The 11,562-nt window shown below is 33.1% G+C and overlaps 1 non-coding gene across 1 annotated transcript; it reads left to right on the forward strand.

Annotated features, from left to right (window-relative positions):
* The first annotated feature begins 5,492 nt into the window (after nt 1-5,492).
* TRNAG-GCC (transfer RNA glycine (anticodon GCC)) lies at nt 5,493-5,563 on the forward strand. Its single transcript has one exon. It is a non-coding gene; the product is annotated as a tRNA-Gly (tRNA).
* The last annotated feature ends 5,999 nt before the right edge of the window (nt 5,564-11,562 follow it).

An 11,562-nucleotide genomic window follows, 5' to 3' on the forward strand; every position in this document is an offset into this window, starting at 1 on the left:
GAAAGCTTCCCGAGAGGAAACTCTCGCTCGCCCAGAAGAACTTCGCCGCGGCATGCCCTTACCTTTGTCGCGGCGAAACCTTCCCGAAAGGGAAGCCTCGCTTACCTGAACAACTTCGCCGCGGCGTATCTATGACTTCGCCGCGGCCAAACCTTCCAGAGAAGACACTCCCCTCTAAAACTCCCAGTGCGCCGCGGCGAACATACCCTGAGAGGGGTACGTTCACCTATTCCTCCAACAAACCTCAAATCCAACCCAAACACCAAGATCAAGATTAAATCACTAATCTATCCTCAAAATCAACCCAAAAGAGGCTATTAAAACCCGATAAGACTTAGGATGTTACACTAAAAGATGGAGTAATCTCAATCGATTATGTGAGGTTAGAAGTAAACCTAGCGAATTCGTTAACAAAACCTCTAAGGAGGAAACAAATTTATGAAATATCGAGGGGAATGGGACTAAAGCCAATTCGAAATTAACAGCAATGACAACCCAACCTTTGTGATTGGTGATCCCATGAAGAAGGTTCAATGAGTAAGAACAAATTGTTTGTTAGTTCTACTAGTACTAAATAAATAGTTAGTCCCTTCCTATGGTGTGTGAGAAAGTGCTAGAATGCATTTTGGTGAGGCTGAGCAGAAGCTCTTAATGATTTTATAGTCCTACGAGACGGTATGCTCATTACAGGTACACTTAATGAAATCACGTCTACTGATGTAGAGTGGGGCCGCTCCTATGAGATTGTGGTGAGATCTCTAGAGCATTCATTATGCACCAAGCACATGCATGGCCGTCTTAAAGCGTAAAAATGCTGCTAACAGCAGAAATGTAGGGGGTATAACCTAACTAATGATGCCTCTAGTATAAGCCCAAGAGGTGTAAGTTCATAGTCTATAGGACCACTAACTGTTATTAGTCTAGGTCTAGTTCATAGTTCAAAAGACCACTAGATACAACAGTTATATCCATGTGTGAAACTCATTAAATGGAATCCCTTTTGACGCATTTGGGGGATTGTTGGAAATTGTATGGGTGTGTCAAAAAGGACAAGTTCCACATTGCTCAAGAGAGTGAAAACACAAGTCCATAAATACTAGCTTGTGTTCTTGGGCTAGTAAATGGGCCTAGAGGAGAAGGAGGATCTTGTGCGCACGACTATGGGCCACTGGAGGCAAACGCAGTGGAAATTCGGCTATTCCGTGCATGAATTAAAGGTGGATAAGGCACCCTTTTAATCAGATGTTTTTACAAAATCTGAAATTAATTTTTAATAATTTCAGAGCTTACCTGAAAACATGATTTGTTGCCTTTGAATTTTTGAACTCCTCAGAAACGTAAAGGCTTCAATGCTACCTGAACGGCTTATCCTTAATTATAGAAATGGTTTTGTTTTAAACTGATATTAACGTGTCTTAATCACCTAATATTCAGAAACCGCTGCATTAAGCACCTTCATTGTTGCAACGTTTGAAACGGAAAAATTAATCACATTTAAACATGATTAATCAATGTTCAACAGCGTAGTTGGTTGAGGCCCATATAAAGTGCTTCGAGGTAGAGGCTTAGGCATCCTACACTTGAGCTTTCCTGCTCCTCTTTCCTTCCTCTGGAATTTTCTCTGCCTAGTTGAATTTATATTTTTCCTTCGGATGTTCTGTTTACCTTGTTATTGCAGAAGGAGTTTGTTAAATCTTGGGGAGTGCTACTTCCTCGTCTACTGATGGTGGTGGAATAACTCTTAAGGATAGTGTTCGTAGGACGTGACCCGAACTAATCATTTTTTGCAAGTGCTGCCACCAACAATAGTCACTTGAATTTTTTGAGAATTAGTCAATGTAGTACTTTACTAGCTCACGTCTACACGAACCTACGTGTTAGATGAAGTGATTTTTTCAATGTGGGACTCTTTTTTTTTTTTTTATGACATGCCTATATCAAAAGCACAATATATATTAGTTTATAAGCGAAGAAAATTAGTTTGTGGGAAAATAATAAATATAAATATTTTAAGTTAATTTATTTAGCATTAAAAACAAAATTTACAAATCTTTATTTTTGGTTGAAGGCTTTCAAAACCATCAAGAAGAGAATGAATCGAGAGCCTTACCTATATAACTATTGCTCGACTGCGTTTGCCTCCTCTACCCCTACAAGGTGGCTCAAGAAAATATTAGCCAAGTTACTGTATAGAATGGGAAAATATGCATCAAGAAAATATTTCCAAACGGAATAATCATCATCACTACCAAGTTCATATTATAACTCAATCCCTTTTTTTTTTTCACCTTCACTACTAGAAAAGACACTTTTTACCTCAGTCTTAAAGGATTTCTCACGTTTGTTTCAAAGGGGATATTAAAAGAGGAAACGTAGTAAGCACCTTCATTGTTGCAATGTTTGAAATGGCAAAATTGATCACATTTAAACATGATTAATCAATGTTCAACAGTGTAGTTGGTTAAGGCCCATATAAGGTGCTTCGAGGTAGAGGCTTAGGCATCCTTCACTTGAGCTTTCCTGCTCCTCTTTCCTTCCTCTGGAATTTTCTCTGCCTAGCTGAGTTTATATTTTTCCTTCGGATGTTCTGTTTACCTTGTTATTGCAGGAGGAGTTTGTTTAATCTTGGGGAGTGCTACTTCCTCGTCTACCGATGGTGGTGGAATAACTCTTAAGGATAGTGTTCGTAGGACGTGACCCGAACTAATCATTTTTTGCAAGTGCTGCCACCAACAATAGTCACTTGAATGTTTTGAGAATTAGTCGATGTAGTACTTTACTAGCTCACGTCTACACAAACCTACGTGTTAGATGAAGTGATTTTTTCAATGTGGGACTCTTTTTCTTGATGACACGCCCACATCAAAAGCACAATATATATTAGTTTATAAGCGAAGAAAATTAGTTTGTGGGAAAATAATAAATATAAATATTTTTAAGTTAATTTATTTAGCATTAAAAACAAAATTTACAGATCTTTATTTTTGGTTGAAGGCTTTCAAAACCATCAAGAAGAGAATGAATCGAGAGCCTTACCTACATAACTATTGCTCGACTGCGTTTGCCTCCTCTACCCCTACAAGGTGGCTCAAGAAAATATTAGCCAAGTTACTGTATAGAATGGGAAAATATGCATCAAGAAAATATTTCCAAACGGAATAATCATCATCACTACCAAGTTCATATTATAACTCAATCCCTTTTTTTTTTTTCACCTTCACTACTACAAAAGACACTTTTTACCTCTGTCTTAGAGGATTTCTCACGTTTGTTTCAAAGGGGACATTAAAAGAGGAAACGTAGTAAGTGTGGGCCATGTCACGTCTGTCAGCAATAGACGTGAATTTGAGTAATATTCATGTCTGTTCAAAATAGACATGAATATGGTAAATATTCGTGTCTATTCTAGCAAGACCAATCATGAATATGTTACTATTCATAGATGTTTTGGACAAAACAGACGTGAATATGACATATGTTCATGTCTATTTTGGGTAAAACAAAGGAGAATAGTGACACTTTCTCCTCTATTTCACTAGAACAGACATGAATCTTTTTTAAAAAAATAAAAATAAAATTGACAAAATACATTGCTAACATAAAATTGACTTGCAAGTGTAGCAACTATAAATAGTTCCAGCAAACAATCACATACAAACACCATAATGACAAAAGCACGATACCGTTATCCATAATTTTGAAAGCTAACCAATCCTAAATTAAAAAAACATAACGGCCAAAAAAAAAAGTTTAACATATTCAAAGCTAAAGCATAACTACATGATGTTGTTGTATGAATCTTGTCTTGACCATAATTTTTCAAGCACTTGTTGTCCTAAAAGATCTCGAACAAAATCAATATCACGAACAGTGTATGGCTTGTCATTATCGAAAATATGAAAAAGAGAAATTAGCACATTTAAATTCATGAAGAGAATAAAATAGGCAACAATTGAATTGACAAATTCAACTACCACAATAACTAAATTATTTGCACTAACATTTTCAAATTTTGTAGTATGACCACATTCAATAATTTCATACATGAAACGGATAACATAATGCCCGCACTTCGTTGACCCTTTTTGCTGGCGCATTGCAAATCAATGAAAATGAGACAGATGAATAAAGGGGTGTGTGTGTGTAAATTTTAGTTTAGAATATTTAAGTTTGGCCGTATCCAAGTCATTGGGCCACCTTTGCCTTCATGCTTCCCACCCGTTATATAATAGGTTTTCAAAGTCCTATTATTACAAGAAAATCACAACATATGAAAACAATTTATTCAAGTTAAAAGTATATTCAAGATGCACCATCTCATCTGTTTATAGAAACAGATGAGAACCATCTCGTTTATTTTATGTGAAACATACGAGAATATGTATATACTATATATCCTTGTCTGTTTCTTTGAAACAGAAGAGAATATGGATTATTCTTCTCTCTTTTGCAAATCAGACGTTAAGTGGGGAGGTTTAAAAAGTTATTTTGTTGCAGTATTTTTTATATTATTATCATTTATAATTTAGTTATGACTCATCCTACGTGGTTCCAACTCAGCTCCACATGTTTATTTTTAAAAATAAAATTTAAACAAAAGAATGAATGACTCCAGGTGAAGGAATGGAGTTCTAGTAGTTGGTGATGGCAATGAGCTTCAAAGCTTCCGCTAAACTCTTTATATATGTATGAAAAGAAAAGGATCACGCATAGTAAATATTCATTTTTTGACTTGTAAATTTATACTACTTGAGTAGTAAATAATGTTAAATATCTTTTTAGCTGTAAATTTATGTTGTGTGAATAATAAATACTTATAATTTAACAGATAAATGTAAATTATGTGAGTAATAAATTTCATGAATTATATTTCCTAATAATAATTTGTAAATTTAATTATTTCGTATAATTTTCCTACAACAATACTTATTTTTGTAAAATCTTAGCCGAGCCATGAAGGGCTTTATGTTCTAGTAATTTGAATTATTTTATTATAATTAGTTTTCCTCATTATAGTAAAAAAATTTAATTATCAATATAAACATAAAATTATAAGAAACCAGCATTATTTCAATGAAACACATAAAAAAATATTTTGGCCAAAACACTCACACAAACTTTGAGAAATGATCGATAAACAATAACTTCAATTCCACCTTGTGTGCGTGTGCGCGTGCGTAAAAATGATTTTTTACCACTTAAATATTGATCACAAAAAAAAGGATAGAACTTATTATTGTAATATTTTCAGCGATATTTTTGGGTTAATACGAAAGAAATTTATTATCAAACTTCAAACAAAATTTTTGACCAAAAAAATTTAAACAAAATTAAAATTATCTTCACAGATATTTATGGGAATTATTTTCAGATTCTTCATGTCGGTTTTTCAAACGAAAAAAAGTAAAAAACTAGAGAACTGAAAAACTGTCTTCCGTTATGAACAGCGTAGTAGCTAGTGACATTTGTTGGCATTACGGAAGGCAACAAAGGCACCAGTGGTCTAGTGGTAGAATAGTACCCTGCCACGGTACAGACCCGGGTTCGATTCCCGGCTGGTGCATTCCAAAATGCTTTACGCCTTTTACTTTGGTCGTCTGTGCTTTTTTTTTTTTTTTTTTCCCTTCCCTAATTTTCCTTGGGCCCTGTACGTAGGTAGTTAGTTGGCCGAATCTGTCAGATGGTGATCATAACATAACTTCCTACAACTCTTGTAAATGTATTATGTTAATAATACTCCTTTGGATTTTTCAAGGAGCTTGTTAGTTAATAATCATTAATTTGAATTTGTTTTATCATTTAATGTATTTTTTTATTTTTATCCCTAATTAATTATATATCGATTTCATATCTTTTTTTTTCCATCCAATCTCTTTTTTCATTCATTCTCTTTACCTCTTATCCTCTCCATGAATAAAGACGTTTCAGGAAATAAGTTATATTTTTATATATTTATTTTCTTTAATCAATTTTAACTAACTTTTTGAGTTGCATAATTTATTTATTTGATGTTTATATTTTGAAAATGAATAATCTTGTAACTAAATACGTTGACCAATGAATAATGAATATATTGTGTGTACATTTGTATATAATATACTATCAAGATGTATGCGTCACCTTCCACGCTAGCATTGATAAACAAGTCTGACTTTAAAAAAATAAAAAAGAAAATTAGACCACCAATTGTTTATGTTTGCAAAGAGAAGACTAAGGTCCCTTGATTATTGTCATATCAAAAGTCTCCAACATAATCAGCTCCCAAATGCATAGCACATATATACCAACACTGCGAGGGCCAGTAAAATGGGTTAGCCTTGGACCTTGAGTGAGTCTATAAGGTTGAGCTTTTGCTAATATGATTTTTTCTATTAACAAAATTGAGTTTAACAGAAGAGACTAGTTTGTTAATCCTTCACAATGTGACAAACCAAGATTCAGATTCTCGTTGGAAAAGTGCTTTAGATTTAGTGTCCTATAATATATCGAATATGATTGCTCTTTCTAATCAACTAAACCATTTGAGCTACTCCATGCATCCACACGGTTTCTTATTACCATTTCTAGAGCAAGGCTTATAGTTTAAACCTTATAAGTTAAATTTAAAGAAAAAAGTCAAAAGAGTTGCAATTAGGTGCTCAACAATACTTAAATATTTAGTCTAAAATAATGGATAATACCACATCCGCTCCTTTAAATTATAAATTAGATTTTATATTAAAAACTAGTTGAGTCACACGCAGGGAGAGGAGGATGGAGCAAGTTGAGAACCTTATAAGCATTTAGCCACATTTAACGGCAGCCTCTTGTTGACTTGATTAATTTATTTTTACTTTATGTATGCCTAACAAAGCCCATATTTTCAACAAACACATATTATATTGCAATATCTTATTGAGATTTGCCAGTAAATTTTGTCGGTAGATTACGTTTTGTTTATTTTGAAATATAATATTCACGTCAAATCAGAGATAATTACATATATTTATACATATATATATTGTGTGCTATGACATGTGTGAAATTCATTTCATATTCTCATTTACTTTTGAAATCTACGTTAACTTCTTATAAAATGAAGAATGAGTTACATAAATCTCTCTTAGGTTTTCCTTGGTGATAGATTTTATATCTCTGAGTTTCATAACTTTCAAGAAACTCAATTGATATGATGATGTTTATGTTATTTATGCTTTGCATAGCACATCTTTCAACAACTCTGCAGATACTGGGATGTTATACTTTATTGTAGGAAAAAGTTTTTATAATTACATTACTATAAAAAAGTCCATTTTCGTCCCCCATACTTGTCCATTAAGCTAAACTAGAAAAGTATAGGGCCTAATACACCAAATGAGTATGTAAGGCAAATACTTGTTTATTGGCCCTGAACAGAAGAGTATGAGGCCCCATACTCATTTGGTTCATGAGGCTACATTTTTTTAAAAAAAAAATTCAGGCAAAACCTATCAGCTTCCTCCTTCTTCCCTCAGCTCACATTCTCTCCCCCTTTTCTCGTTCCCTCAATTCGCATCACCGCCATCCTCGCTCCCTCAACTAGCTTTGTTCTCTCCCATTTCTTCCTTGTTAGCTCGCTATTTTGCCTCTTTTCCTCAGCTTCCCCTTCCCCTTTTATCATTCTTTGTGCCGTCGCTTGCGCTAGCCCTGATAAGAGGGTTGTCATCGTTGCTGCAGGTCACCATAGCTTCAAGCTCATCGTTGCTTGCGTCAGCTCTCTGTTGTTTGTGCTGCATTGTTGCTATGGGTAGCTTGCAGGTCTTTTATGTCACACCTTACTTCTAGGATACCTTAGAGTTCATTTAGAACCATTTCTGACTACATTGGATGATTTTATGCTCAAAATTTATATTCTAGATGTTACTTTTCGTAAAATAACTATTCACTGTACAATTTTCACATTATAGGTCTAATTTTGAAAAATCATAACTAATTCTAGAAAAATATTATGGAGGTTTTCTAAAATTCCACAGAAAGATCTTTCAATGCTCTTTAAGGAAAAATATCTAATTGGACTTATCTTTAGCCAAGTCGTACGGTTTAATCAATAAAGATTACTATGCATTTGGTAAGATCTGGAATTTCTAGATCCTGTGCCTCAACTTTGAAAATTCATATCTCCATGTGTACACATCCAATTGAGGTGATGTACCTCTCATTTTAAATCTTGAGATGTGTACTATAAGTCTGTCAAATTTTGTGGCTTCACTCGTTCATTTCGTTGGTCAAATTGGAGCTTGAATCTAACTGTTTCAGAACCTATGTTTATCCCTTAACCACTCTTTACTTTAATTCTTTTTATTTCTTTGGCAACTTGGGTTTGCTCTTTCCCATTCATGCTCATACACTTTCATTCATACCATAAACATTATAATTAATTACATGGAATCATTGACATCCAAAAACATAATTTACAAAATGTGAGAATTATACATCAAACATTAACCTCATTCATTAACATCAATAATTCTCCACTTTCTTCTCCTTGCTTCTCATGCCATTATTGCCTTCCATTGATTGACCTAAATGGTTGGTTAGGGAGAGAGGTGAGATTCGGGAGAATTTCAATAGCAAAAACTACTATATTAATTATGCTAGATGGATGTTAATGTCCTATACACAACTTGTTTATTCTCTTGTTAATTAGTGACATAGTAACATGCTCAAAGCTATATTCTTGATGCATGGCCATGGAGACATAATCTACTCATCATAAATAGAAATTACAGCAGCCAAAACATATCATAATAACATTCAAATAACATGTACACAGCAACATATAAGCATACAACATCAAGCAATGACAATAGGTAAGTTTACTACCTTAGACTTAAAGCTTTCCTCTTACTTTTCCTTTGATTTTCTTGACTTCCCAACCATACGGGCTTTCAGTCATCATTAATAAACATCCTCTTAGATGTTCTAAGATCTTAAACATAATCACATTGATCATACAATCTATTAAGACTAAGAAATTATATAAAGTTTAAGACTAGCTCTCTTAAACTTAACATTTTTTCTCAATTTTTGGATTAATGTTCTAGCTTTGTAAAAATTGTTCCCTTAGGCCAATCCTACAAAATTTTTCCCAAAGAATCCAAATATGAGTTTGGATTCATGAAAATCCAGCTCCTTCACCAAAAATCAGTTTGGCTGAATAGGGGGTTCATTAACTCCAAAAATCTCAACTTTAATTTTAATGCTTCTAATGCTTGTTCTTAAGGTTTACTCTACACCATTTTTCATTTTAAACACAATGGAAGCATCAAAACTATAAAAATTTCATCCTAGGTTACAGATCTTAGCTTGGCCAAACAGCATCCTTCAAGAAACAAACATGAAATCTTTTAAACAACAACTCAAAACCACTTAAAACAACTTTGAATCAATGGGTTTTAACTAGACATAATATCAAAACTTCCTTCCCCTTACCCTATAAATTTCATCCAGCAACATTAAAGAGGAAAGAACAGATTTTTCTACCATCAAACTCAAGAAAACAAAGCAAGAAACAACATAGATCAACTTACTGACCTTAGATCTAAGCTTGGTTGATCAAAGGTTGTAGCTTCCTTGATTATGCTTCAAGAATCCAAATGGCAAGAGTTTCCCCTCTTGTTCTCCATCTTGGCCGAAATGAAGGGGGAGGGAGTGTCTATTTATAGCTAAAACTTTGGCTTAAATAAACCAAAATGCCCTTGATTGCTAATAAAAAGAGTAAGGGTAAATTTAGAAGTTCAAGTGAACTTTTGCATAATCATTACATCACCTTCATGTATCATCCTTACATCATCTTTTTAAAAGGTGCAAAGTGTCACAAATTTGGTGGAGGAGAAGGGAGATTGAATCTTAGCTATTAGATCAAAATTTAATCTTTAAGTTTCCTTCTAATTTCTTTGGCCCATGTTTCTCCAGCTTTATTGATGGCCTTCTAGAGCTCAAAAAATTCTCCTATCTACTTCATAAATTTCCTTTTACTCTAAATAATATCTATAAATTTTCTTAGGCCACAACACTTTCTTTAAACCTTGCATAAAAATCATTTACTAAAATACCTTTTTATCGGTATAATTGACTTTTTAATTTATTAAAGCCATTCCACTAGCATTTTGGTTGCAGGAATAATTTTATGAATTAATACAATATTTCAACCATTTAACCTCATTTTTTGCGTACATTTTTTAGGTCTCTTGGTATTTTAAATAATTACCTCAAACAGTATATTTTTTTGCTGGCCATAACTTTATAAATTCCATTTAAGCTGCCTCAAGGGTATTTTTGTTATTTCTCTTCACAAAAGAGTCTTAGAATATATGTCCTATTTTTTGGAATTTTCTTATAATTTTTTGTATACTTTTCATTTTTACCCCTGTTAGTCGTAACTTTCTGAATTTACAATTTAGTCCTTACTTCGACTTAACTTCATACAACCATCCCTTTGAGGTTTCTAACTTAACCCTTGGCCTGTTTCTACTCTCTTTTCTCTTTCTAGGCCCTTGAAACTTTATTGGAGCCTCTAGCTTTGATTATACTTGAGCTCTTGAAAACTTTTACTTTACAGTTTAATTCTTGAAACTGTTTTGACTTTCTTTCTCATCTTTAGAACTTCTGCTAAAAAGAAGCTTAGTAATCTACCTTCTTTAGGCTACTTCTAGGGCTCTTAGGCCTAAAAATTGAGATGTGACATTCTATCTCATGGGTTAGCTTGACTTTCCTTCACATAGGTATGATTAAAGGTGGTTTATAAGTTACTCCTCCGGTCCTTATTATAAGACTCAATTTGACTTTTTATTTGGTCCTAATTATAAGACCCAATCCATTTTATCTTTTATATTTATGTATTTTTTTCCAAGATAATCCTTCTAATAATGATAGTTTTAGCCAATATATTTAATTAGCAAGGATATTTTAGGAATGACAACACTTATTTATTATAAATAACCAACTTAACTTACTTCCTTAATTTTTTCAAATAAGTCAATTGGGTCTTATAATTAGGACCGGAGGAGTATTTTGTTACTCTTGGACTTGTTAGAATCAATAGTTTATGAAATATGATTGAAGATGAATTTTTGAGACTTTATTGTGTTGCACTTTTAGTGTTGATGAAATGTCAGTTGTTATAATTTGTGAATTTGAGATTGAATGGGTGTGGCAGGTAGTTTATTTGTTACTATTTAACTTGTTAGAATTAGTAGCCATGGGTTATGATGAAAAATTATTTCTTGAGATTTTATTATTGTACTTAAGGTGTTTGATGAAATGCCTATGTGTATATGAGCTATGAATTTGAGCCAAAAACAATGGTTAGATTGAATAAATTGGTGAGTTGTATAATTATTTTCTCATAGTGGGAACAATGATTTAACTTGTGTTGCTGCTCTTGGACTTGTTAGAATTAGTTCAAAGGTAGATTTTTGATATTTTATTGTTGCACTTTAAAGGTTTGTTGAAATTGAGCTGAACTTGTTTATTGTTGAAATTTTTGGATATATTACTTTTAAGGAGAAACTCTGTCAAAAAATTTTCAAAACTTGTAAGGCA

The sequence above is a fragment of the Neltuma alba genome, unplaced genomic scaffold (assembly GCF_004799145.2).
Source record: "Neltuma alba isolate B1F8T4 unplaced genomic scaffold, ASM479914v2 tig00012000_pilon, whole genome shotgun sequence".
NCBI classification, from domain to species: Eukaryota; Viridiplantae; Streptophyta; class Magnoliopsida; order Fabales; family Fabaceae; genus Neltuma; species Neltuma alba.